The sequence below is a fragment of the Brachyhypopomus gauderio genome, chromosome 1, assembly GCF_052324685.1.
Source record: "Brachyhypopomus gauderio isolate BG-103 chromosome 1, BGAUD_0.2, whole genome shotgun sequence".
Classification (NCBI taxonomy): domain Eukaryota; kingdom Metazoa; phylum Chordata; class Actinopteri; order Gymnotiformes; family Hypopomidae; genus Brachyhypopomus; species Brachyhypopomus gauderio.
The window spans coordinates 36,302,884-36,326,429 of NC_135211.1; the positions used below are offsets into that span (position 1 = coordinate 36,302,884).

The window sequence follows — 23,546 nt, forward strand, 5'->3', positions numbered from 1 at the left end:
CCAGAACATATTAAAGCACAGTGTTTTTGAAGGTGTTGACTCCTATATCGTTCTGTATTGCATGAGTTATCTCTGAAGGTAAAAAGCAGGAGCAATCTGTAAAACATGAGCTTTGGTTGCCATCAATAAACGTGAGTGGCAAAGTACCACGTTTTGTGAATAACATCAGGTATCCATGTATAATGAGATGCGTTGGCCGGGAATCGAACCCGGGTCAACTGCTTGGAAGGCAGCTATGCTCACCACTATACCACCAACGCCTACATATGTCTCTTTACCTTGCATCTTGGCCATTGCAGTCTCCCATAACTGGATCGCTTCTCACATGCATAAAAGCACTTATCAAGCCACTACAGCACCTGGCTGCCTTTAAGCCTCTATTATTGCTTTATTCGTGCCACCATCCCTTCAAGATGCCGACAAGACATGCAACAAGAATCTTCTCTGTCAGTCCACAAGGTGGTGGAATGGACTTCCGCTGACAGTCCGTAAGGTCCAATCAATGGTTGTCTTCAACGCAAACTGAAGAATCAAAACTTCATGTAGTCACTAAGACTTGAATACTCATGGAAAAATAAGAAACTAAACTAAAACACATTTACTTTCTTCTCATCTTCGTTCCAATCTTGCCAGGTCTTTAACTTGATGCTATTCTTCACACTCACCAATCTATTGTAACATGAGAATGTTTTTCTTTTCGTTACTTCACTTTCTGAAGTAACTCTGCTCAAGAGCCTTTCTTGAAAGGTCCTCCGTTTTGTTACATCTCAGGTGCATGATAAACAAGAAACGTTACCTTTAGCTGTATTGCCTTTCAAGGGCCGAATCGACAGATACTAACACAGAATCATGCATAGACTACTCAGGTTGAGAAGAAAGCAGAGAGCTCAGGGATTCTGCCTGAAGATTCCCTCCCTTTGGTACGTTCTTCCCTCACCATTACTCTCCTCTTGAATTGGTGAAACTTTAAGGCAGACGAGAGGGAATGAAAAAAATCTAAATACATTGGAAGAGCTATTGAACTAAAACATCTGACTGCCTTGTTCCATTTTTTTAGCTAGACTTCTACGTATTAGACCTCGTGGCGCAACGGTAGCGCGTCTGACTCCAGATCAGAAGGTTACGTGTTCAAATCACATCGGGGTCAAAAGCTTCTTTATAGCAACATGAAAATGGGGCCGCAGCTTCAGCATGCAGGTCTCTTTGGCCTCATTCTGATTTTGAGAAATAACAACGCTTTGTATCACTTCATTTAAAAACGATGTAAGAGTCACGGTCATCTGTGCAGCTGTGAGTAAGGTGTCAATGTAACCAGAACATATTAAAGCACAGTGTTTTTGAAGGTGTTGACTCCTATATCGTTCTGTATTGCATGAGTTATCTCTGAAGGTAAAAAGCAGGAGCAATCTGTAAAACATGAGCTTTGGTTGCCATCAATAAACGTGAGTGGCAAAGTACCACGTTTTGTGAATAACATCAGGTATCCATGTATAATGAGATGCGTTGGCCGGGAATCGAACCCGGGTCAACTGCTTGGAAGGCAGCTATGCTCACCACTATACCACCAACGCCTACATATGTCTCTTTACCTTGCATCTTGGCCATTGCAGTCTCCCATAACTGGATCGCTTCTCACATGCATAAAAGCACTTATCAAGCCACTACAGCACCTGGCTGCCTTTAAGCCTCTATTATTGCTTTATTCGTGCCACCATCCCTTCAAGATGCCGACAAGACATGCAACAAGAATCTTCTCTGTCAGTCCACAAGGTGGTGGAATGGACTTCCGCTGACAGTCCGTAAGGTCCAATCAATGGTTGTCTTCAACGCAAACTGAAGAATCAAAACTTCATGTAGTCACTAACACTTGAATACTCATGGAAAAATAAGAAACTAAACTAAAACACATTTACTTTCTTCTCATCTTCGTTCCAATCTTGCCAGGTCTTTAACTTGATGCTATTCTTCACACTCACCAATCTATTGTAACATGAGAATGTTTTTCTTTTCGTTACTTCACTTTCTGAAGTAACTCTGCTCAAGAGCCTTTCTTGAAAGGTCCTCCGTTTTGTTACATCTCAGGTGCATGATAAACAAGAAACGTTACCTTTAGCTGTATTGCCTTTCAAGGGCCGAATCGACAGATACTAACACAGAATCATGCATAGACTACTCAGGTTGAGAAGAAAGCAGAGAGCTCAGGGATTCTGCCTGAAGATTCCCTCCCTTTGGTACGTTCTTCCCTCACCATTACTCTCCTCTTGAATTGGTGAAACTTTAAGGCAGACGAGAGGGAATGAAAAAAATCAAAATACATTGGAAGAGCTATTGAACTAAAACATCTGACTGCCTTGTTCCATTTTTTTAGCTAGACTTCTACGTATTAGACCTCGTGGCGCAACGGTAGCGCGTCTGACTCCAGATCAGAAGGTTATGTGTTCAAATCACGTCGGGGTCAAAAGCTTCTTTATAGCAACATGAAAATGGGGCCGCAGCTTCAGCATGCAGGTCTCTTTGGCCTCATTCTGATTTTGAGAAATAACAACGCTTTGTATCACTTCATTTAAAAACGATGTAAGAGTCACGGTCATCTGTGCAGCTGTGAGTAAGGTGTCAATGTAACCAGAACATATTAAAGCACAGTGTTTTTGAAGGTGTTGACTCCTATATCGTTCTGTATTGCATGAGTTATCTCTGAAGGTAAAAAGCAGGAGCAATCTGTAAAACATGAGCTTTGGTTGCCATCAATAAACGTGAGTGGCAAAGTACCACGTTTTGTGAATAACATCAGGTATCCATGTATAATGAGATGCGTTGGCCGGGAATCGAACCCGGGTCAACTGCTTGGAAGGCAGCTATGCTCACCACTATACCACCAACGCCTACATATGTCTCTTTACCTTGCATCTTGGCCATTGCAGTCTCCCATAACTGGATCGCTTCTCACATGCATAAAAGCACTTATCAAGCCACTACAGCACCTGGCTGCCTTTAAGCCTCTATTATTGCTTTATTCGTGCCACCATCCCTTCAAGATGCCGACAAGACATGCAACAAGAATCTTCTCTGTCAGTCCACAAGGTGGTGGAATGGACTTCCGCTGACAGTCCGTAAGGTCCAATCAATGGTTGTCTTCAACGCAAACTGAAGAATCAAAACTTCATGTAGTCACTAAGACTTGAATACTCATGGAAAAATAAGAAACTAAACTAAAACACATTTACTTTCTTCTCATCTTCGTTCCAATCTTGCCAGGTCTTTAACTTGATGCTATTCTTCACACTCACCAATCTATTGTAACATGAGAATGTTTTTCTTTTCGTTACTTCACTTTCTGAAGTAACTCTGCTCAAGAGCCTTTCTTGAAAGGTCCTCCGTTTTGTTACATCTCAGGTGCATGATAAACAAGAAACGTTACCTTTAGCTGTATTGCCTTTCAAGGGCCGAATCGACAGATACTAACACAGAATCATGCATAGACTACTCAGGTTGAGAAGAAAGCAGAGAGCTCAGGGATTCTGCCTGAAGATTCCCTCCCTTTGGTACGTTCTTCCCTCACCATTACTCTCCTCTTGAATTGGTGAAACTTTAAGGCAGACAAGAGGGAATGAAAAAAATCTAAATACATTGGAAGAGCTATTGAACTAAAACATCTGACTGCCTTGTTCCATTTTTTTAGCTAGACTTCTACGTATTAGACCTCGTGGCGCAACGGTAGCGCGTCTGACTCCAGATCAGAAGGTTACGTGTTCAAATCACGTCGGGGTCAAAAGCTTCTTTATAGCAACATGAAAATGGGGCCGCAGCTTCAGCATGCAGGTCTCTTTGGCCTCGTTCTGATTTTGAGAAATAACAACGCTTTGTATCACTTCATTTAAAAACGATGTAAGAGTCACGGTCATCTGTGCAGCTGTGAGTAAGGTGTCAATGTAACCAGAACATATTAAAGCACAGTGTTTTTGAAGGTGTTGACTCCTATATCGTTCTGTATTGCATGAGTTATCTCTGAAGGTAAAAAGCAGGAGCAATCTGTAAAACATGAGCTTTGGTTGCCATCAATAAACGTGAGTGGCAAAGTACCACGTTTTGTGAATAACATCAGGTATCCATGTATAATGAGATGCGTTGGCCGGGAATCGAACCCGGGTCAACTGCTTGGAAGGCAGCTATGCTCACCACTATACCACCAACGCCTACTTATGTCTCTTTACCTTGCATCTTGGCCATTGCAGTCTCCCATAACTGGATCGCTTCTCACATGCATAAAAGCACTTATCAAGCCACTACAGCACCTGGCTGCCTTTAAGCCTCTATTATTGCTTTATTCGTGCCACCATCCCTTCAAGATGCCGACAAGACATGCAACAAGAATCTTCTCTGTCAGTCCACAAGGTGGTGGAATGGACTTCCGCTGACAGTCCGTAAGGTCCAATCAATGGTTGTCTTCAACGCAAACTGAAGAATCAAAACTTCATGTAGTCACTAAGACTTGAATACTCATGGAAAAATAAGAAACTAAACTAAAACACATTTACTTTCTTCTCATCTTCGTTCCAATCTTGCCAGGTCTTTAACTTGATGCTATTCTTCACACTCACCAATCTATTGTAACATGAGAATGTTTTTCTTTTCGTTACTTCACTTTCTGAAGTAACTCTGCTCAAGAGCCTTTCTTGAAAGGTCCTCCGTTTTGTTACATCTCAGGTGCATGATAAACAAGAAACGTTACCTTTAGCTGTATTGCCTTTCAAGGGCCGAATCGACAGATACTAACACAGAATCATGCATAGACTACTCAGGTTGAGAAGAAAGCAGAGAGCTCAGGGATTCTGCCTGAAGATTCCCTCCCTTTGGTACGTTCTTCCCTCACCATTACTCTCCTCTTGAATTGGTGAAACTTTAAGGCAGACGAGAGGGAATGAAAAAAATCAAAATACATTGGAAGAGCTATTGAACTAAAACATCTGACTGCCTTGTTCCATTTTTTTAGCTAGACTTCTACGTATTAGACCTCGTGGCGCAACGGTAGCGCGTCTGACTCCAGATCAGAAGGTTACGTGTTCAAATCACGTCGGGGTCAAAAGCTTCTTTATAGCAACATGAAAATGGGGCCGCAGCTTCAGCATGCAGGTCTCTTTGGCCTCGTTCTGATTTTGAGAAATAACAACGCTTTGTATCACTTCATTTAAAAACGATGTAAGAGTCACGGTCATCTGTGCAGCTGTGAGTAAGGTGTCAATGTAACCAGAACATATTAAAGCACAGTGTTTTTGAAGGTGTTGACTCCTATATCGTTCTGTATTGCATGAGTTATCTCTGAAGGTAAAAAGCAGGAGCAATCTGTGAAACATGAGCTTTGGTTGCCATCAATAAACGTGAGTGGCAAAGTACCACGTTTTGTGAATAACATCAGGTATCCATGTATAAGGAGATGCGTTGGCCGGGAATCGAACCCGGGTCAACTGCTTGGAAGGCAGCTATGCTCACCACTATACCACCAACGCCTACATATGTCTCTTTACCTTGCATCTTGGCCATTGCAGTCTCCCATAACTGGATCGCTTCTCACATGCATAAAAGCACTTATCAAGCCACTACAGCACCTGGCTGCCTTTAAGCCTCTATTATTGCTTTATTCGTGCCACCATCCCTTCAAGATGCCGACAAGACATGCAACAAGAATCTTCTCTGTCAGTCCACAAGGTGGTGGAATGGACTTCCGCTGACAGTCCGTAAGGTCCAATCAATGGTTGTCTTCAACGCAAACTGAAGAATCAAAACTTCATGTAGTCACTAAGACTTGAATACTCATGGAAAAATAAGAAACTAAACTAAAACACATTTACTTTCTTCTCATCTTCGTTCCAATCTTGCCAGGTCTTTAACTTGATGCTATTCTTCACACTCACCAATCTATTGTAACATGAGAATGTTTTTCTTTTCGTTACTTCACTTTCTGAAGTAACTCTGCTCAAGAGCCTTTCTTGAAAGGTCCTCCGTTTTGTTACATCTCAGGTGCATGATAAACAAGAAACGTTACCTTTAGCTGTATTGCCTTTCAAGGGCCGAATCGACAGATACTAACACAGAATCATGCATAGACTACTCAGGTTGAGAAGAAAGCAGAGAGCTCAGGGATTCTGCCTGAAGATTCCCTCCCTTTGGTACGTTCTTCCCTCACCATTACTCTCCTCTTGAATTGGTGAAACTTTAAGGCAGACGAGAGGGAATGAAAAAAATCAAAATACATTGGAAGAGCTATTGAACTAAAACATCTGACTGCCTTGTTCCATTTTTTTAGCTAGACTTCTACGTATTAGACCTCGTGGCGCAACGGTAGCGCGTCTGACTCCAGATCAGAAGGTTACGTGTTCAAATCACGTCGGGGTCAAAAGCTTCTTTATAGCAACATGAAAATGGGGCCGCAGCTTCAGCATGCAGGTCTCTTTGGCCTCGTTCTGATTTTGAGAAATAACAACGCTTTGTATCACTTCATTTAAAAACGATGTAAGAGTCACGGTCATCTGTGCAGCTGTGAGTAAGGTGTCAATGTAACCAGAACATATTAAAGCACAGTGTTTTTGAAGGTGTTGACTCCTATATCGTTCTGTATTGCATGAGTTATCTCTGAAGGTAAAAAGCAGGAGCAATCTGTAAAACATGAGCTTTGGTTGCCATCAATAAACGTGAGTGGCAAAGTACCACGTTTTGTGAATAACATCAGGTATCCATGTATAATGAGATGCGTTGGCCGGGAATCGAACCCGGGTCAACTGCTTGGAAGGCAGCTATGCTCACCACTATACCACCAACGCCTACATATGTCTCTTTACCTTGCATCTTGGCCATTGCAGTCTCCCATAACTGGATCGCTTCTCACATGCATAAAAGCACTTATCAAGCCACTACAGCACCTGGCTGCCTTTAAGCCTCTATTATTGCTTTATTCGTGCCACCATCCCTTCAAGATGCCGACAAGACATGCAACAAGAATCTTCTCTGTCAGTCCACAAGGTGGTGGAATGGACTTCCGCTGACAGTCCATAAGGTCCAATCAATGGTTGTCTTCAACGCAAACTGAAGAATCAAAACTTCATGTAGTCACTAAGACTTGAATACTCATGGAAAAATAAGAAACTAAACTAAAACACATTTACTTTCTTCTCATCTTCGTTCCAATCTTGCCAGGTCTTTAACTTGATGCTATTCTTCACACTCACCAATCTATTGTAACATGAGAATGTTTTTCTTTTCGTTACTTCACTTTCTGAAGTAACTCTGCTCAAGAGCCTTTCTTGAAAGGTCCTCCGTTTTGTTACATCTCAGGTGCATGATAAACAAGAAACGTTACCTTTAGCTGTATTGCCTTTCAAGGGCCGAATCGACAGATACTAACACAGAATCATGCATAGACTACTCAGGTTGAGAAGAAAGCAGAGAGCTCAGGGATTCTGCCTGAAGATTCCCTCCCTTTGGTACGTTCTTCCCTCACCATTACTCTCCTCTTGAATTGGTGAAACTTTAAGGCAGACGAGAGGGAATGAAAAAAATCAAAATACATTGGAAGAGCTATTGAACTAAAACATCTGACTGCCTTGTTCCATTTTTTTAGCTAGACTTCTACGTATTAGACCTCGTGGCGCAACGGTAGCGCGTCTGACTCCAGATCAGAAGGTTATGTGTTCAAATCACGTCGGGGTCAAAAGCTTCTTTATAGCAACATGAAAATGGGGCCGCAGCTTCAGCATGCAGGTCTCTTTGGCCTCGTTCTGATTTTGAGAAATAACAACGCTTTGTATCACTTCATTTAAAAACGATGTAAGAGTCACGGTCATCTGTGCAGCTGTGAGTAAGGTGTCAATGTAACCAGAACATATTAAAGCACAGTGTTTTTGAAGGTGTTGACTCCTATATCGTTCTGTATTGCATGAGTTATCTCTGAAGGTAAAAAGCAGGAGCAATCTGTAAAACATGAGCTTTGGTTGCCATCAATAAACGTGAGTGGCAAAGTACCACGTTTTGTGAATAACATCAGGTATCCATGTATAATGAGATGCGTTGGCCGGGAATCGAACCCGGGTCAACTGCTTGGAAGGCAGCTATGCTCACCACTATACCACCAACGCCTACATATGTCTCTTTACCTTGCATCTTGGCCATTGCAGTCTCCCATAACTGGATCGCTTCTCACATGCATAAAAGCACTTATCAAGCCACTACAGCACCTGGCTGCCTTTAAGCCTCTATTATTGCTTTATTCGTGCCACCATCCCTTCAAGATGCCGACAAGACATGCAACAAGAATCTTCTCTGTCAGTCCACAAGGTGGTGGAATGGACTTCCGCTGACAGTCCGTAAGGTCCAATCAATGGTTGTCTTCAACGCAAACTGAAGAATCAAAACTTCATGTAGTCACTAAGACTTGAATACTCATGGAAAAATAAGAAACTAAACTAAAACACATTTACTTTCTTCTCATCTTCGTTCCAATCTTGCCAGGTCTTTAACTTGATGCTATTCTTCACACTCACCAATCTATTGTAACATGAGAATGTTTTTCTTTTCGTTACTTCACTTTCTGAAGTAACTCTGCTCAAGAGCCTTTCTTGAAAGGTCCTCCGTTTTGTTACATCTCAGGTGCATGATAAACAAGAAACGTTACCTTTAGCTGTATTGCCTTTCAAGGGCCGAATCGACAGATACTAACACAGAATCATGCATAGACTACTCAGGTTGAGAAGAAAGCAGAGAGCTCAGGGATTCTGCCTGAAGATTCCCTCCCTTTGGTACGTTCTTCCCTCACCATTACTCTCCTCTTGAATTGGTGAAACTTTAAGGCAGACGAGAGGGAATGAAAAAAATCAAAATACATTGGAAGAGCTATTGAACTAAAACATCTGACTGCCTTGTTCCATTATTTTAGCTAGACTTCTACGTATTAGACCTCGTGGCGCAACGGTAGCGCGTCTGACTCCAGATCAGAAGGTTACGTGTTCAAATCACGTCGGGGTCAAAAGCTTCTTTATAGCAACATGAAAATGGGGCCGCAGCTTCAGCATGCAGGTCTCTTTGGCCTCGTTCTGATTTTGAGAAATAACAACGCTTTGTATCACTTCATTTAAAAACGATGTAAGAGTCACGGTCATCTGTGCAGCTGTGAGTAAGGTGTCAATGTAACCAGAACATATTAAAGCACAGTGTTTTTGAAGGTGTTGACTCCTATATCGTTCTGTATTGCATGAGTTATCTCTGAAGGTAAAAAGCAGGAGCAATCTGTGAAACATGAGCTTTGGTTGCCATCAATAAACGTGAGTGGCAAAGTACCACGTTTTGTGAATAACATCAGGTATCCATGTATAAGGAGATGCGTTGGCCGGGAATCGAACCCGGGTCAACTGCTTGGAAGGCAGCTATGCTCACCACTATACCACCAACGCCTACATATGTCTCTTTACCTTGCATCTTGGCCATTGCAGTCTCCCATAACTGGATCGCTTCTCACATGCATAAAAGCACTTATCAAGCCACTACAGCACCTGGCTGCCTTTAAGCCTCTATTATTGCTTTATTCGTGCCACCATCCCTTCAAGATGCCGACAAGACATGCAACAAGAATCTTCTCTGTCAGTCCACAAGGTGGTGGAATGGACTTCCGCTGACAGTCCGTAAGGTCCAATCAATGGTTGTCTTCAACGCAAACTGAAGAATCAAAACTTCATGTAGTCACTAAGACTTGAATACTCATGGAAAAATAAGAAACTAAACTAAAACACATTTACTTTCTTCTCATCTTCGTTCCAATCTTGCCAGGTCTTTAACTTGATGCTATTCTTCACACTCACCAATCTATTGTAACATGAGAATGTTTTTCTTTTCGTTACTTCACTTTCTGAAGTAACTCTGCTCAAGAGCCTTTCTTGAAAGGTCCTCCGTTTTGTTACATCTCAGGTGCATGATAAACAAGAAACGTTACCTTTAGCTGTATTGCCTTTCAAGGGCCGAATCGACAGATACTAACACAGAATCATGCATAGACTACTCAGGTTGAGAAGAAAGCAGAGAGCTCAGGGATTCTGCCTGAAGATTCCCTCCCTTTGGTACGTTCTTCCCTCACCATTACTCTCCTCTTGAATTGGTGAAACTTTAAGGCAGACGAGAGGGAATGAAAAAAATCAAAATACATTGGAAGAGCTATTGAACTAAAACATCTGACTGCCTTGTTCCATTTTTTTAGCTAGACTTCTACGTATTAGACCTCGTGGTGCAACGGTAGCGCGTCTGACTCCAGATCAGAAGGTTACGTGTTCAAATCACGTCGGGGTCAAAAGCTTCTTTATAGCAACATGAAAATGGGGCCGCAGCTTCAGCATGCAGGTCTCTTTGGCCTCGTTCTGATTTTGAGAAATAACAACGCTTTGTATCACTTCATTTAAAAACGATGTAAGAGTCACGGTCATCTGTGCAGCTGTGAGTAAGGTGTCAATGTAACCAGAACATATTAAAGCACAGTGTTTTTGAAGGTGTTGACTCCTATATCGTTCTGTATTGCATGAGTTATCTCTGAAGGTAAAAAGCAGGAGCAATCTGTGAAACATGAGCTTTGGTTGCCATCAATGAACGTGAGTGGCAAAGTACCACGTTTTGTGAATAACATCAGGTATCCATGTATAAGGAGATGCGTTGGCCGGGAATCGAACCCGGGTCAACTGCTTGGAAGGCAGCTATGCTCACCACTATACCACCAACACCTACATATGTCTCTTTACCTTGCATCTTGGCCATTGCAGTCTCCCATAACTGGATCGCTTCTCACATGCATAAAAGCACTTATCAAGCCACTACAGCACCTGGCTGCCTTTAAGCCTCTATTATTGCTTTATTCGTGCCACCATCCCTTCAAGATGCCGACAAGACATGCAACAAGAATCTTCTCTGTCAGTCCACAAGGTGGTGGAATGGACTTCCGCTGACAGTCCGTAAGGTCCAATCAATGGTTGTCTTCAACGCAAACTGAAGAATCAAAACTTCATGTAGTCACTAAGACTTGAATACTCATGGAAAAATAAGAAACTAAACTAAAACACATTTACTTTCTTCTCATCTTCGTTCCAATCTTGCCAGGTCTTTAACTTGATGCTATTCTTCACACTCACCAATCTATTGTAACATGAGAATGTTTTTCTTTTCGTTACTTCACTTTCTGAAGTAACTCTGCTCAAGAGCCTTTCTTGAAAGGTCCTCCGTTTTGTTACATCTCAGGTGCATGATAAACAAGAAACGTTACCTTTAGCTGTATTGCCTTTCAAGGGCCGAATCGACAGATACTAACACAGAATCATGCATAGACTACTCAGGTTGAGAAGAAAGCAGAGAGCTCAGGGATTCTGCCTGAAGATTCCCTCCCTTTGGTACGTTCTTCCCTCACCATTACTCTCCTCTTGAATTGGTGAAACTTTAAGGCAGACGAGAGGGAATGAAAAAAATCAAAATACATTGGAAGAGCTATTGAACTAAAACATCTGACTGCCTTGTTCCATTATTTTAGCTAGACTTCTACGTATTAGACCTCGTGGCGCAACGGTAGCGCGTCTGACTCCAGATCAGAAGGTTACGTGTTCAAATCACGTCGGGGTCAAAAGCTTCTTTATAGCAACATGAAAATGGGGCCGCAGCTTCAGCATGCAGGTCTCTTTGGCCTCGTTCTGATTTTGAGAAATAACAACGCTTTGTATCACTTCATTTAAAAACGATGTAAGAGTCACGGTCATCTGTGCAGCTGTGAGTAAGGTGTCAATGTAACCAGAACATATTAAAGCACAGTGTTTTTGAAGGTGTTGACTCCTATATCGTTCTGTATTGCATGAGTTATCTCTGAAGGTAAAAAGCAGGAGCAATCTGTGAAACATGAGCTTTGGTTGCCATCAATAAACGTGAGTGGCAAAGTACCACGTTTTGTGAATAACATCAGGTATCCATGTATAAGGAGATGCGTTGGCCGGGAATCGAACCCGGGTCAACTGCTTGGAAGGCAGCTATGCTCACCACTATACCACCAACGCCTACATATGTCTCTTTACCTTGCATCTTGGCCATTGCAGTCTCCCATAACTGGATCGCTTCTCACATGCATAAAAGCACTTATCAAGCCACTACAGCACCTGGCTGCCTTTAAGCCTCTATTATTGCTTTATTCGTGCCACCATCCCTTCAAGATGCCGACAAGACATGCAACAAGAATCTTCTCTGTCAGTCCACAAGGTGGTGGAATGGACTTCCGCTGACAGTCCGTAAGGTCCAATCAATGGTTGTCTTCAACGCAAACTGAAGAATCAAAACTTCATGTAGTCACTAAGACTTGAATACTCATGGAAAAATAAGAAACTAAACTAAAACACATTTACTTTCTTCTCATCTTCGTTCCAATCTTGCCAGGTCTTTAACTTGATGCTATTCTTCACACTCACCAATCTATTGTAACATGAGAATGTTTTTCTTTTCGTTACTTCACTTTCTGAAGTAACTCTGCTCAAGAGCCTTTCTTGAAAGGTCCTCCGTTTTGTTACATCTCAGGTGCATGATAAACAAGAAACGTTACCTTTAGCTGTATTGCCTTTCAAGGGCCGAATCGACAGATACTAACACAGAATCATGCATAGACTACTCAGGTTGAGAAGAAAGCAGAGAGCTCAGGGATTCTGCCTGAAGATTCCCTCCCTTTGGTACGTTCTTCCCTCACCATTACTCTCCTCTTGAATTGGTGAAACTTTAAGGCAGACGAGAGGGAATGAAAAAAATCAAAATACATTGGAAGAGCTATTGAACTAAAACATCTGACTGCCTTGTTCCATTTTTTTAGCTAGACTTCTACTTATTAGACCTCGTGGCGCAACGGTAGCGCGTCTGACTCCAGATCAGAAGGTTACGTGTTCAAATCACGTCGGGGTCAAAAGCTTCTTTATAGCAACATGAAAATGGGGCCGCAGCTTCAGCATGCAGGTCTCTTTGGCCTCGTTCTGATTTTGAGAAATAACAACGCTTTGTATCACTTCATTTAAAAACGATGTAAGAGTCACGGTCATCTGTGCAGCTGTGAGTAAGGTGTCAATGTAACCAGAACATATTAAAGCACAGTGTTTTTGAAGGTGTTGACTCCTATATCGTTCTGTATTGCATGAGTTATCTCTGAAGGTAAAAAGCAGGAGCAATCTGTAAAACATGAGCTTTGGTTGCCATCAATAAACGTGAGTGGCAAAGTACCACGTTTTGTGAATAACATCAGGTATCCATGTATAATGAGATGCGTTGGCCGGGAATCGAACCCGGGTCAACTGCTTGGAAGGCAGCTATGCTCACCACTATACCACCAACGCCTACATATGTCTCTTTACCTTGCATCTTGGCCATTGCAGTCTCCCATAACTGGATCGCTTCTCACATGCATAAAAGCACTTATCAAGCCACTACAGCACCTGGCTGCCTTTAAGCCTCTATTATTGCTTTATTCGTGCCACCATCCCTTCAAGATGCCGACAAGACATGCAACAAGAATCTTCTCTGTCAGTCCACAAGGTGGTGGAATGGACTTCCGCTGACAGTCCGTAAGGTCCAATCAATGGTTGTCTTCAACGCAAACTGAAGAATCAAAACTTCATGTAGTCACTAAGACTTGAATACTCATGGAAAAATAAGAAACTAAACTAAAACACATTTACTTTCTTCTCATCTTCGTTCCAATCTTGCCAGGTCTTTAACTTGATGCTATTCTTCACACTCACCAATCTATTGTAACATGAGAATGTTTTTCTTTTCGTTACTTCACTTTCTGAAGTAACTCTGCTCAAGAGCCTTTCTTGAAAGGTCCTCCGTTTTGTTACATCTCAGGTGCATGATAAACAAGAAACGTTACCTTTAGCTGTATTGCCTTTCAAGGGCCGAATCGACAGATACTAACACAGAATCATGCATAGACTACTCAGGTTGAGAAGAAAGCAGAGAGCTCAGGGATTCTGCCTGAAGATTCCCTCCCTTTGATACGTTCTTCCCTCACCATTACTCTCCTCTTGAATTGGTGAAACTTTAAGGCAGACGAGAGGGAATGAAAAAAATCAAAATACATTGGAAGAGCTATTGAACTAAAACATCTGACTGCCTTGTTCCATTATTTTAGCTAGACTTCTACGTATTAGACCTCGTGGCGCAACGGTAGCGCGTCTGACTCCAGATCAGAAGGTTACGTGTTCAAATCACGTCGGGGTCAAAAGCTTCTTTATAGCAACATGAAAATGGGGCCGCAGCTTCAGCATGCAGGTCTCTTTGGCCTCGTTCTGATTTTGAGAAATAACAACGCTTTGTATCACTTCATTTAAAAACGATGTAAGAGTCACGGTCATCTGTGCAGCTGTGAGTAAGGTGTCAATGTAACCAGAACATATTAAAGCACAGTGTTTTTGAAGGTGTTGACTCCTATATCGTTCTGTATTGCATGAGTTATCTCTGAAGGTAAAAAGCAGGAGCAATCTGTAAAACATGAGCTTTGGTTGCCATCAATAAACGTGAGTGGCAAAGTACCACGTTTTGTGAATAACATCAGGTATCCATGTATAATGAGATGCGTTGGCCGGGAATCGAACCCGGGTCAACTGCTTGGAAGGCAGCTATGCTCACCACTATACCACCAACGCCTACATATGTCTCTTTACCTTGCATCTTGGCCATTGCAGTCTCCCATAACTGGATCGCTTCTCACATGCATAAAAGCACTTATCAAGCCACTACAGCACCTGGCTGCCTTTAAGCCTCTATTATTGCTTTATTCGTGCCACCATCCCTTCAAGATGCCGACAAGACATGCAACAAGAATCTTCTCTGTCAGTCCACAAGGTGGTGGAATGGACTTCCGCTGACAGTCCGTAAGGTCCAATCAATGGTTGTCTTCAACGCAAACTGAAGAATCAAAACTTCATGTAGTCACTAAGACTTGAATACTCATGGAAAAATAAGAAACTAAACTAAAACACATTTACTTTCTTCTCATCTTCGTTCCAATCTTGCCAGGTCTTTAACTTGATGCTATTCTTCACACTCACCAATCTATTGTAACATGAGAATGTTTTTCTTTTCGTTACTTCACTTTCTGAAGTAACTCTGCTCAAGAGCCTTTCTTGAAAGGTCCTCCGTTTTGTTACATCTCAGGTGCATGATAAACAAGAAACGTTACCTTTAGCTGTATTGCCTTTCAAGGGCCGAATCGACAGATACTAACACAGAATCATGCATAGACTACTCAGGTTGAGAAGAAAGCAGAGAGCTCAGGGATTCTGCCTGAAGATTCCCTCCCTTTGGTACGTTCTTCCCTCACCATTACTCTCCTCTTGAATTGGTGAAACTTTAAGGCAGACGAGAGGGAATGAAAAAAATCAAAATACATTGGAAGAGCTATTGAACTAAAACATCTGACTGCCTTGTTCCATTTTTTTAGCTAGACTTCTACGTATTAGACCTCGTGGTGCAACGGTAGCGCGTCTGACTCCAGATCAGAAGGTTACGTGTTCAAATCACGTCGGGGTCAAAAGCTTCTTTATAGCAACATGAAAATGGGGCCGCAGCTTCAGCATGCAGGTCTCTTTGGCCTCGTTCTGATTTTGAGAAATAACAACGCTTTGTATCACTTCATTTAAAAACGATGTAAGAGTCACGGTCATCTGTGCAGCTGTGAGTAAGGTGTCAATGTAACCAGAACATATTAAAGCACAGTGTTTTTGAAGGTGTTGACTCCTATATCGTTCTGTATTGCATGAGTTATCTCTGAAGGTAAAAAGCAGGAGCAATCTGTGAAACATGAGCTTTGGTTGCCATCAATGAACGTGAGTGGCAAAGTACCACGTTTTGTGAATAACATCAGGTATCCATGTATAAGGAGATGCGTTGGCCGGGAATCGAACCCGGGTCAACTGCTTGGAAGGCAGCTATGCTCACCACTATACCACCAACACCTACATATGTCTCTTTACCTTGCATCTTGGCCATTGCAGTCTCCCATAACTGGATCGCTTCTCACATGCATAAAAGCACTTATCAAGCCACTACAGCACCTGGCTGCCTTTAAGCCTCTATTATTGCTTTATTCGTGCCACCATCCCTTCAAGATGCCGACAAGACATGCAACAAGAATCTTCTCTGTCAGTCCACAAGGTGGTGGAATGGACTTCCGCTGACAGTCCGTAAGGTCCAATCAATGGTTGTCTTCAACGCAAACTGAAGAATCAAAACTTCATGTAGTCACTAAGACTTGAATACTCATGGAAAAATAAGAAACTAAACTAAAACACATTTACTTTCTTCTCATCTTCGTTCCAATCTTGCCAGGTCTTTAACTTGATGCTATTCTTCACACTCACCAATCTATTGTAACATGAGAATGTTTTTCTTTTCGTTACTTCACTTTCTGAAGTAACTCTGCTCAAGAGCCTTTCTTGAAAGGTCCTCCGTTTTGTTACATCTCAGGTGCATGATAAACAAGAAACGTTACCTTTAGCTGTATTGCCTTTCAAGGGCCGAATCGACAGATACTAACACAGAATCATGCATAGACTACTCAGGTTGAGAAGAAAGCAGAGAGCTCAGGGATTCTGCCTGAAGATTCCCTCCCTTTGGTACGTTCTTCCCTCACCATTACTCTCCTCTTGAATTGGTGAAACTTTAAGGCAGACGAGAGGGAATGAAAAAAATCAAAATACATTGGAAGAGCTATTGAACTAAAACATCTGACTGCCTTGTTCCATTATTTTAGCTAGACTTCTACGTATTAGACCTCGTGGCGCAACGGTAGCGCGTCTGACTCCAGATCAGAAGGTTACGTGTTCAAATCACGTCGGGGTCAAAAGCTTCTTTATAGCAACATGAAAATGGGGCCGCAGCTTCAGCATGCAGGTCTCTTTGGCCTCGTTCTGATTTTGAGAAATAACAACGCTTTGTATCACTTCATTTAAAAACGATGTAAGAGTCACGGTCATCTGTGCAGCTGTGAGTAAGGTGTCAATGTAACCAGAACATATTAAAGCACAGTGTTTTTGAAGGTGTTGACTCCTATATCGTTCTGTATTGCATGAGTTATCTCTGAAGGTAAAAAGCAGGAGCAATCTGTGAAACATGAGCTTTGGTTGCCATCAATAAACGTGAGTGGCAAAGTACCACGTTTTGTGAATAACATCAGGTATCCATGTATAAGGAGATGCGTTGGCCGGGAATCGAACCCGGGTCAACTGCTTGGAAGGCAGCTATGCTCACCACTATACCACCAACGCCTACATATGTCTCTTTACCTTGCATCTTGGCCATTGCAGTCTCCCATAACTGGATCGCTTCTCACATGCATAAAAGCACTTATCAAGCCACTACAGCACCTGGCTGCCTTTAAGCCTCTATTATTGCTTTATTCGTGCCACCATCCCTTCAAGATGCCGACAAGACATGCAACAAGAATCTTCTCTGTCAGTCCACAAGGTGGTGGAATGGACTTCCGCTGACAGTCCGTAAGGTCCAATCAATGGTTGTCTTCAACGCAAACTGAAGAATCAAAACTTCATGTAGTCACTAAGACTTGAATACTCATGGAAAAATAAGAAACTAAACTAAAACACATTTACTTTCTTCTCATCTTCGTTCCAATCTTGCCAGGTCTTTAACTTGATGCTATTCTTCACACTCACCAATCTATTGTAACATGAGAATGTTTTTCTTTTCGTTACTTCACTTTCTGAAGTAACTCTGCTCAAGAGCCTTTCTTGAAAGGTCCTCCGTTTTGTTACATCTCAGGTGCATGATAAACAAGAAACGTTACCTTTAGCTGTATTGCCTTTCAAGGGCCGAATCGACAGATACTAACACAGAATCATGCATAGACTACTCAGGTTGAGAAGAAAGCAGAGAGCTCAGGGATTCTGCCTGAAGATTCCCTCCCTTTGGTACGTTCTTCCCTCACCATTACTCTCCTCTTGAATTGGTGAAACTTTAAGGCAGACGAGAGGGAATGAAAAAAATCTAAATACATTGGAAGAGCTATTGAACTAAAACATCTGACTGCCTTGTTCCATTTTTTTAGCTAGACTTCTACTTATTAGACCTCGTGGCGCAACGGTAGCGCGTCTGACTCCAGATCAGAAGGTTACGTGTTCAAATCACGTCGGGGTCAAAAGCTTCTTTATAGCAACATGAAAATGGGGCCGCAGCTTCAGCATGCAGGTCTCTTTGGCCTCGTTCTGATTTTGAGAAATAACAACGCTTTGTATCACTTCATTTAAAAACGATGTAAGAGTCACGGTCATCTGTGCAGCTGTGAGTAAGGTGTCAATGTAACCAGAACATATTAAAGCACAGTGTTTTTGAAGGTGTTGACTCCTATATCGTTCTGTATTGCATGAGTTATCTCTGAAGGTAAAAAGCAGGAGCAATCTGTAAAACATGAGCTTTGGTTGCCATCAATAAACGTGAGTGGCAAAGTACCACGTTTTGTGAATAACATCAGGCATCCATGTATAATGAGATGCGTTGGCCGGGAATCGAACCCGGGTCAACTGCTTGGAAGGCAGCTATGCTCACCACTATACCACCAACGCCTACATATGTCTCTTTACCTTGCATCTTGGCCATTGCAGTCTCCCATAACTGGATCGCTTCTCACATGCATAAAAGCACTTATCAAGCCACTACAGCACCTGGCTGCCTTTAAGCCTCTATTATTGCTTTATTCGTGCCACCATCCCTTCAAGATGCCGACAAGACATGCAACAAGAATCTTCTCTGTCAGTCCACAAGGTGGTGGAATGGACTTCCGCTGACAGTCCGTAAGGTCCAATCAATGGTTGTCTTCAACGCAAACTGAAGAATCAAAACTTCATGTAGTCACTAAGACTTGAATACTCATGGAAAAATAAGAAACTAAACTAAAACACATTTACTTTCTTCTCATCTTCGTTCCAATCTTGCCAGGTCTTTAACTTGATGCTATTCTTCACACTCACCAATCTATTGTAACATGAGAATGTTTTTCTTTTCGTTACTTCACTTTCTGAAGTAACTCTGCTCAAGAGCCTTTCTTGAAAGGTCCTCCGTTTTGTTACATCTCAGGTGCATGATAAACAAGAAACGTTACCTTTAGCTGTATTGCCTTTCAAGGGCCGAATCGACAGATACTAACACAGAATCATGCATAGACTACTCAGGTTGAGAAGAAAGCAGAGAGCTCAGGGATTCTGCCTGAAGATTCCCTCCCTTTGATACGTTCTTCCCTCACCATTACTCTCCTCTTGAATTGGTGAAACTTTAAGGCAGACGAGAGGGAATGAAAAAAATCAAAATACATTGGAAGAGCTATTGAACTAAAACATCTGACTGCCTTGTTCCATTATTTTAGCTAGACTTCTACGTATTAGACCTCGTGGCGCAACGGTAGCGCGTCTGACTCCAGATCAGAAGGTTACGTGTTCAAATCACGTCGGGGTCAAAAGCTTCTTTATAGCAACATGAAAATGGGGCCGCAGCTTCAGCATGCAGGTCTCTTTGGCCTCGTTCTGATTTTGAGAAATAACAACGCTTTGTATCACTTCATTTAAAAACGATGTAAGAGTCACGGTCATCTGTGCAGCTGTGAGTAAGGTGTCAATGTAACCAGAACATATTAAAGCACAGTGTTTTTGAAGGTGTTGACTCCTATATCGTTCTGTATTGCATGAGTTATCTCTGAAGGTAAAAAGCAGGAGCAATCTGTAAAACATGAGCTTTGGTTGCCATCAATAAACGTGAGTGGCAAAGTACCACGTTTTGTGAATAACATCAGGTATCCATGTATAATGAGATGCGTTGGCCGGGAATCGAACCCGGGTCAACTGCTTGGAAGGCAGCTATGCTCACCACTATACCACCAACGCCTACATATGTCTCTTTACCTTGCATCTTGGCCATTGCAGTCTCCCATAACTGGATCGCTTCTCACATGCATAAAAGCACTTATCAAGCCACTACAGCACCTGGCTGCCTTTAAGCCTCTATTATTGCTTTATTCGTGCCACCATCCCTTCAAGATGCCGACAAGACATGCAACAAGAATCTTCTCTGTCAGTCCACAAGGTGGTGGAATGGACTTCCGCTGACAGTCCGTAAGGTCCAATCAATGGTTGTCTTCAACGCAAACTGAAGAATCAAAACTTCATGTAGTCACTAAGACTTGAATACTCATGGAAAAATAAGAAACTAAACTAAAACACATTTACTTTCTTCTCATCTTCGTTCCAATCTTGCCAGGTCTTTAACTTGATGCTATTCTTCACACTCACCAATCTATTGTAACATGAGAATGTTTTTCTTTTCGTTACTTCACTTTCTGAAGTAACTCTGCTCAAGAGCCTTTCTTGAAAGGTCCTCCGTTTTGTTACATCTCAGGTGCATGATAAACAAGAAACGTTACCTTTAGCTGTATTGCCTTTCAAGGGCCGAATCGACAGATACTAACACAGAATCATGCATAGACTACTCAGGTTGAGAAGAAAGCAGAGAGCTCAGGGATTCTGCCTGAAGATTCCCTCCCTTTGGTACGTTCTTCCCTCACCATTACTCTCCTCTTGAATTGGTGAAACTTTAAGGCAGACGAGAGGGAATGAAAAAAATCAAAATACATTGGAAGAGCTATTGAACTAAAACATCTGACTGCCTTGTTCCATTTTTTTAGCTAGACTTCTACGTATTAGACCTCGTGGCGCAACGGTAGCGCGTCTGACTCCAGATCAGAAGGTTACGTGTTCAAATCACGTCGGGGTCAAAAGCTTCTTTATAGCAACATGAAAATGGGGCCGCAGCTTCAGCATGCAGGTCTCTTTGGCCTCATTCTGATTTTGAGAAATAACAACGCTTTGTATCACTTCATTTAAAAACGATGTAAGAGTCACGGTCATCTGTGCAGCTGTGAGTAAGGTGTCAATGTAACCAGAACATATTAAAGCACAGTGTTTTTGAAGGTGTTGACTCCTATATCGTTCTGTATTGCATGAGTTATCTCTGAAGGTAAAAAGCAGGAGCAATCTGTAAAACATGAGCTTTGGTTGCCATCAATAAACGTGAGTGGCAAAGTACCACGTTTTGTGAATAACATCAGGTATCCATGTATAATGAGATGCGTTGGCCGGGAATCGAACCCAGGTCAACTGCTTGGAAGGCAGCTATGCTCACCACTATACCACCAACACCTACATATGTCTCTTTACCTTGCATCTTGGCCATTGCAGTCTCCCATAACTGGATCGCTTCTCACATGCATAAAAGCACTTATCAAGCCACTACAGCACCTGGCTGCCTTTAAGCCTCTATTATTGCTTTATTCGTGCCACCATCCCTTCAAGATGCCGACAAGACATGCAACAAGAATCTTCTCTGTCAGTCCACAAGGTGGTGGAATGGACTTCCGCTGACAGTCCGTAAGGTCCAATCAATGGTTGTCTTCAACGCAAACTGAAGAATCAAAACTTTATGTAGTCACTAAGACATGAATACTCATGGAAAAATAAGAAACTAAACTAAAACACATTTACTTTCTTCTCATCTTCGTTCCAATCTTGCCAGGTCTTTAACTTGATGCTATTCTTCACACTCACCAATCTATTGTAACATGAGAAAGTTTTTCTTTTCGTTACTTCACTTTCTGAAGTAACTCTGCTCAAGAGCCTTTCTTGAAAGGTCCTCCGTTTTGTTACATCTCAGGTGCATGATAAACAAGAAAAGTTACCTTTAGCTGTATTGCCTTTCAAGGGCCGAATCGACAGATACTAACACAGAATCATGCATAGACTACTCAGGTTGAGAAGAAAGCAGAGAGCTCAGGGATTCTGCCTGAAGATTCCCTCCCTTTGGTACGTTCTTCCCTCACCATTACTCTCCTCTTGAATTGGTGAAACTTTAAGGCAGACGAGAGGGAATGAAAAAAATCAAAATACATTGGAAGAGCTATTGAACTAAAACATCTGACTGCCTTGTTCCATTATTTTAGCTAGACTTCTACGTATTAGACCTCGTGGCGCAACGGTAGCGCGTCTGACTCCAGATCAGAAGGTTACGTGTTCAAATCACGTCGGGGTCAAAAGCTTCTTTATAGCAACATGAAAATGGGGCCGCAGCTTCAGCATGCAGGTCTCTTTGGCCTCGTTCTGATTTTGAGAAATAACAACGCTTTGTATCACTTCATTTAAAAACGATGTAAGAGTCACGGTCATCTGTGCAGCTGTGAGTAAGGTGTCAATGTAACCAGAACATATTAAAGCACAGTGTTTTTGAAGGTGTTGACTCCTATATCGTTCTGTATTGCATGAGTTATCTCTGAAGGTAAAAAGCAGGAGCAATCTGTAAAACATGAGCTTTGGTTGCCATCAATAAACGTGAGTGGCAAAGTACCACGTTTTGTGAATAACATCAGGTATCCATGTATAATGAGATGCGTTGGCCGGGAATCGAACCCGGGTCAACTGCTTGGAAGGCAGCTATGCTCACCACTATACCACCAACGCCTACATATGTCTCTTTACCTTGCATCTTGGCCATTGCAGTCTCCCATAACTGGATCGCTTCTCACATGCATAAAAGCACTTATCAAGCCACTACAGCACCTGGCTGCCTTTAAGCCTCTATTATTGCTTTATTCGTGCCACCATCCCTTCAAGATGCCGACAAGACATGCAACAAGAATCTTCTCTGTCAGTCCACAAGGTGGTGGAATGGACTTCCGCTGACAGTCCGTAAGGTCCAATCAATGGTTGTCTTCAACGCAAACTGAAGAATCAAAACTTCATGTAGTCACTAAGACTTGAATACTCATGGAAAAATAAGAAACTAAACTAAAACACATTTACTTTCTTCTCATCTTCGTTCCAATCTTGCCAGGTCTTTAACTTGATGCTATTCTTCACACTCACCAATCTATTGTAACATGAGAATGTTTTTCTTTTCGTTACTTCACTTTCTGAAGTAACTCTGCTCAAGAGCCTTTCTTGAAAGGTCCTCCGTTTTGTTACATCTCAGGTGCATGATAAACAAGAAACGTTACCTTTAGCTGTATTGCCTTTCAAGGGCCGAATCGACAGATACTAACACAGAATCATGCATAGACTACTCAGGTTGAGAAGAAAGCAGAGAGCTCAGGGATTCTGCCTGAAGATTCCCTCCCTTTGGTACGTTCTTCCCTCACCATTACTCTCCTCTTGAATTGGTGAAACTTTAAGGCAGACGAGAGGGAATGAAAAAAATCTAAATACATTGGAAGAGCTATTGAACTAAAACATCTGACTGCCTTGTTCCATTTTTTTAGCTAGACTTCTACGTATTAGACCTCGTGGCGCAACGGTAGCGCGTCTGACTCCAGATCAGAAGGTTACGTGTTCAAATCACGTCGGGGTCAAAAGCTTCTTTATAGCAACATGAAAATGGGGCCGCAGCTTCAGCATGCAGGTCTCTTTGGCCTCATTCTGATTTTGAGAAATAACAACGCTTTGTATCACTTCATTTAAAAA

General features: G+C 42.1%; 36 non-coding genes across 36 annotated transcripts; 18 read left to right on the plus strand and 18 right to left on the minus strand.

The window, feature by feature from the left end:
- Nucleotides 1-188: 188 nt before the first annotated feature.
- Nucleotides 189-260, minus strand: trnag-ucc (transfer RNA glycine (anticodon UCC)). The gene has a single exon. It is a non-coding gene; the product is annotated as a tRNA-Gly (tRNA).
- Nucleotides 261-1,075: 815 nt separating this feature from the next.
- On the plus strand, nucleotides 1,076-1,147 carry trnaw-cca (transfer RNA tryptophan (anticodon CCA)). The gene has a single exon. It is a non-coding gene; the product is annotated as a tRNA-Trp (tRNA).
- A 352-nt stretch (nucleotides 1,148-1,499) lies between these two features.
- trnag-ucc (transfer RNA glycine (anticodon UCC)) lies at nucleotides 1,500-1,571 on the minus strand. Its single transcript has one exon. It is a non-coding gene; the product is annotated as a tRNA-Gly (tRNA).
- An 815-nt stretch (nucleotides 1,572-2,386) lies between these two features.
- trnaw-cca (transfer RNA tryptophan (anticodon CCA)) lies at nucleotides 2,387-2,458 on the plus strand. Its single transcript has one exon. It is a non-coding gene; the product is annotated as a tRNA-Trp (tRNA).
- Nucleotides 2,459-2,810: 352 nt separating this feature from the next.
- trnag-ucc (transfer RNA glycine (anticodon UCC)) lies at nucleotides 2,811-2,882 on the minus strand. Its single transcript has one exon. It is a non-coding gene; the product is annotated as a tRNA-Gly (tRNA).
- Nucleotides 2,883-3,697: 815 nt separating this feature from the next.
- trnaw-cca (transfer RNA tryptophan (anticodon CCA)) lies at nucleotides 3,698-3,769 on the plus strand. The gene has a single exon. It is a non-coding gene; the product is annotated as a tRNA-Trp (tRNA).
- Nucleotides 3,770-4,121: 352 nt separating this feature from the next.
- Nucleotides 4,122-4,193, minus strand: trnag-ucc (transfer RNA glycine (anticodon UCC)). Its single transcript has one exon. It is a non-coding gene; the product is annotated as a tRNA-Gly (tRNA).
- An 815-nt stretch (nucleotides 4,194-5,008) lies between these two features.
- On the plus strand, nucleotides 5,009-5,080 carry trnaw-cca (transfer RNA tryptophan (anticodon CCA)). Its single transcript has one exon. It is a non-coding gene; the product is annotated as a tRNA-Trp (tRNA).
- A 352-nt stretch (nucleotides 5,081-5,432) lies between these two features.
- On the minus strand, nucleotides 5,433-5,504 carry trnag-ucc (transfer RNA glycine (anticodon UCC)). Its single transcript has one exon. It is a non-coding gene; the product is annotated as a tRNA-Gly (tRNA).
- An 815-nt stretch (nucleotides 5,505-6,319) lies between these two features.
- On the plus strand, nucleotides 6,320-6,391 carry trnaw-cca (transfer RNA tryptophan (anticodon CCA)). The gene has a single exon. It is a non-coding gene; the product is annotated as a tRNA-Trp (tRNA).
- A 352-nt stretch (nucleotides 6,392-6,743) lies between these two features.
- Nucleotides 6,744-6,815, minus strand: trnag-ucc (transfer RNA glycine (anticodon UCC)). The gene has a single exon. It is a non-coding gene; the product is annotated as a tRNA-Gly (tRNA).
- Nucleotides 6,816-7,630: 815 nt separating this feature from the next.
- Nucleotides 7,631-7,702, plus strand: trnaw-cca (transfer RNA tryptophan (anticodon CCA)). The gene has a single exon. It is a non-coding gene; the product is annotated as a tRNA-Trp (tRNA).
- A 352-nt stretch (nucleotides 7,703-8,054) lies between these two features.
- Nucleotides 8,055-8,126, minus strand: trnag-ucc (transfer RNA glycine (anticodon UCC)). The gene has a single exon. It is a non-coding gene; the product is annotated as a tRNA-Gly (tRNA).
- An 815-nt stretch (nucleotides 8,127-8,941) lies between these two features.
- On the plus strand, nucleotides 8,942-9,013 carry trnaw-cca (transfer RNA tryptophan (anticodon CCA)). The gene has a single exon. It is a non-coding gene; the product is annotated as a tRNA-Trp (tRNA).
- A 352-nt stretch (nucleotides 9,014-9,365) lies between these two features.
- On the minus strand, nucleotides 9,366-9,437 carry trnag-ucc (transfer RNA glycine (anticodon UCC)). Its single transcript has one exon. It is a non-coding gene; the product is annotated as a tRNA-Gly (tRNA).
- Nucleotides 9,438-10,252: 815 nt separating this feature from the next.
- On the plus strand, nucleotides 10,253-10,324 carry trnaw-cca (transfer RNA tryptophan (anticodon CCA)). The gene has a single exon. It is a non-coding gene; the product is annotated as a tRNA-Trp (tRNA).
- Nucleotides 10,325-10,676: 352 nt separating this feature from the next.
- trnag-ucc (transfer RNA glycine (anticodon UCC)) lies at nucleotides 10,677-10,748 on the minus strand. Its single transcript has one exon. It is a non-coding gene; the product is annotated as a tRNA-Gly (tRNA).
- An 815-nt stretch (nucleotides 10,749-11,563) lies between these two features.
- trnaw-cca (transfer RNA tryptophan (anticodon CCA)) lies at nucleotides 11,564-11,635 on the plus strand. The gene has a single exon. It is a non-coding gene; the product is annotated as a tRNA-Trp (tRNA).
- Nucleotides 11,636-11,987: 352 nt separating this feature from the next.
- Nucleotides 11,988-12,059, minus strand: trnag-ucc (transfer RNA glycine (anticodon UCC)). Its single transcript has one exon. It is a non-coding gene; the product is annotated as a tRNA-Gly (tRNA).
- Nucleotides 12,060-12,874: 815 nt separating this feature from the next.
- trnaw-cca (transfer RNA tryptophan (anticodon CCA)) lies at nucleotides 12,875-12,946 on the plus strand. Its single transcript has one exon. It is a non-coding gene; the product is annotated as a tRNA-Trp (tRNA).
- Nucleotides 12,947-13,298: 352 nt separating this feature from the next.
- On the minus strand, nucleotides 13,299-13,370 carry trnag-ucc (transfer RNA glycine (anticodon UCC)). The gene has a single exon. It is a non-coding gene; the product is annotated as a tRNA-Gly (tRNA).
- Nucleotides 13,371-14,185: 815 nt separating this feature from the next.
- trnaw-cca (transfer RNA tryptophan (anticodon CCA)) lies at nucleotides 14,186-14,257 on the plus strand. The gene has a single exon. It is a non-coding gene; the product is annotated as a tRNA-Trp (tRNA).
- A 352-nt stretch (nucleotides 14,258-14,609) lies between these two features.
- Nucleotides 14,610-14,681, minus strand: trnag-ucc (transfer RNA glycine (anticodon UCC)). Its single transcript has one exon. It is a non-coding gene; the product is annotated as a tRNA-Gly (tRNA).
- An 815-nt stretch (nucleotides 14,682-15,496) lies between these two features.
- trnaw-cca (transfer RNA tryptophan (anticodon CCA)) lies at nucleotides 15,497-15,568 on the plus strand. Its single transcript has one exon. It is a non-coding gene; the product is annotated as a tRNA-Trp (tRNA).
- A 352-nt stretch (nucleotides 15,569-15,920) lies between these two features.
- On the minus strand, nucleotides 15,921-15,992 carry trnag-ucc (transfer RNA glycine (anticodon UCC)). Its single transcript has one exon. It is a non-coding gene; the product is annotated as a tRNA-Gly (tRNA).
- Nucleotides 15,993-16,807: 815 nt separating this feature from the next.
- trnaw-cca (transfer RNA tryptophan (anticodon CCA)) lies at nucleotides 16,808-16,879 on the plus strand. The gene has a single exon. It is a non-coding gene; the product is annotated as a tRNA-Trp (tRNA).
- Nucleotides 16,880-17,231: 352 nt separating this feature from the next.
- On the minus strand, nucleotides 17,232-17,303 carry trnag-ucc (transfer RNA glycine (anticodon UCC)). The gene has a single exon. It is a non-coding gene; the product is annotated as a tRNA-Gly (tRNA).
- Nucleotides 17,304-18,118: 815 nt separating this feature from the next.
- Nucleotides 18,119-18,190, plus strand: trnaw-cca (transfer RNA tryptophan (anticodon CCA)). Its single transcript has one exon. It is a non-coding gene; the product is annotated as a tRNA-Trp (tRNA).
- Nucleotides 18,191-18,542: 352 nt separating this feature from the next.
- On the minus strand, nucleotides 18,543-18,614 carry trnag-ucc (transfer RNA glycine (anticodon UCC)). Its single transcript has one exon. It is a non-coding gene; the product is annotated as a tRNA-Gly (tRNA).
- Nucleotides 18,615-19,429: 815 nt separating this feature from the next.
- trnaw-cca (transfer RNA tryptophan (anticodon CCA)) lies at nucleotides 19,430-19,501 on the plus strand. The gene has a single exon. It is a non-coding gene; the product is annotated as a tRNA-Trp (tRNA).
- A 352-nt stretch (nucleotides 19,502-19,853) lies between these two features.
- On the minus strand, nucleotides 19,854-19,925 carry trnag-ucc (transfer RNA glycine (anticodon UCC)). Its single transcript has one exon. It is a non-coding gene; the product is annotated as a tRNA-Gly (tRNA).
- Nucleotides 19,926-20,740: 815 nt separating this feature from the next.
- Nucleotides 20,741-20,812, plus strand: trnaw-cca (transfer RNA tryptophan (anticodon CCA)). Its single transcript has one exon. It is a non-coding gene; the product is annotated as a tRNA-Trp (tRNA).
- Nucleotides 20,813-21,164: 352 nt separating this feature from the next.
- On the minus strand, nucleotides 21,165-21,236 carry trnag-ucc (transfer RNA glycine (anticodon UCC)). The gene has a single exon. It is a non-coding gene; the product is annotated as a tRNA-Gly (tRNA).
- An 815-nt stretch (nucleotides 21,237-22,051) lies between these two features.
- On the plus strand, nucleotides 22,052-22,123 carry trnaw-cca (transfer RNA tryptophan (anticodon CCA)). Its single transcript has one exon. It is a non-coding gene; the product is annotated as a tRNA-Trp (tRNA).
- Nucleotides 22,124-22,475: 352 nt separating this feature from the next.
- On the minus strand, nucleotides 22,476-22,547 carry trnag-ucc (transfer RNA glycine (anticodon UCC)). Its single transcript has one exon. It is a non-coding gene; the product is annotated as a tRNA-Gly (tRNA).
- An 815-nt stretch (nucleotides 22,548-23,362) lies between these two features.
- On the plus strand, nucleotides 23,363-23,434 carry trnaw-cca (transfer RNA tryptophan (anticodon CCA)). The gene has a single exon. It is a non-coding gene; the product is annotated as a tRNA-Trp (tRNA).
- Nucleotides 23,435-23,546: the final 112 nt, after the last annotated feature.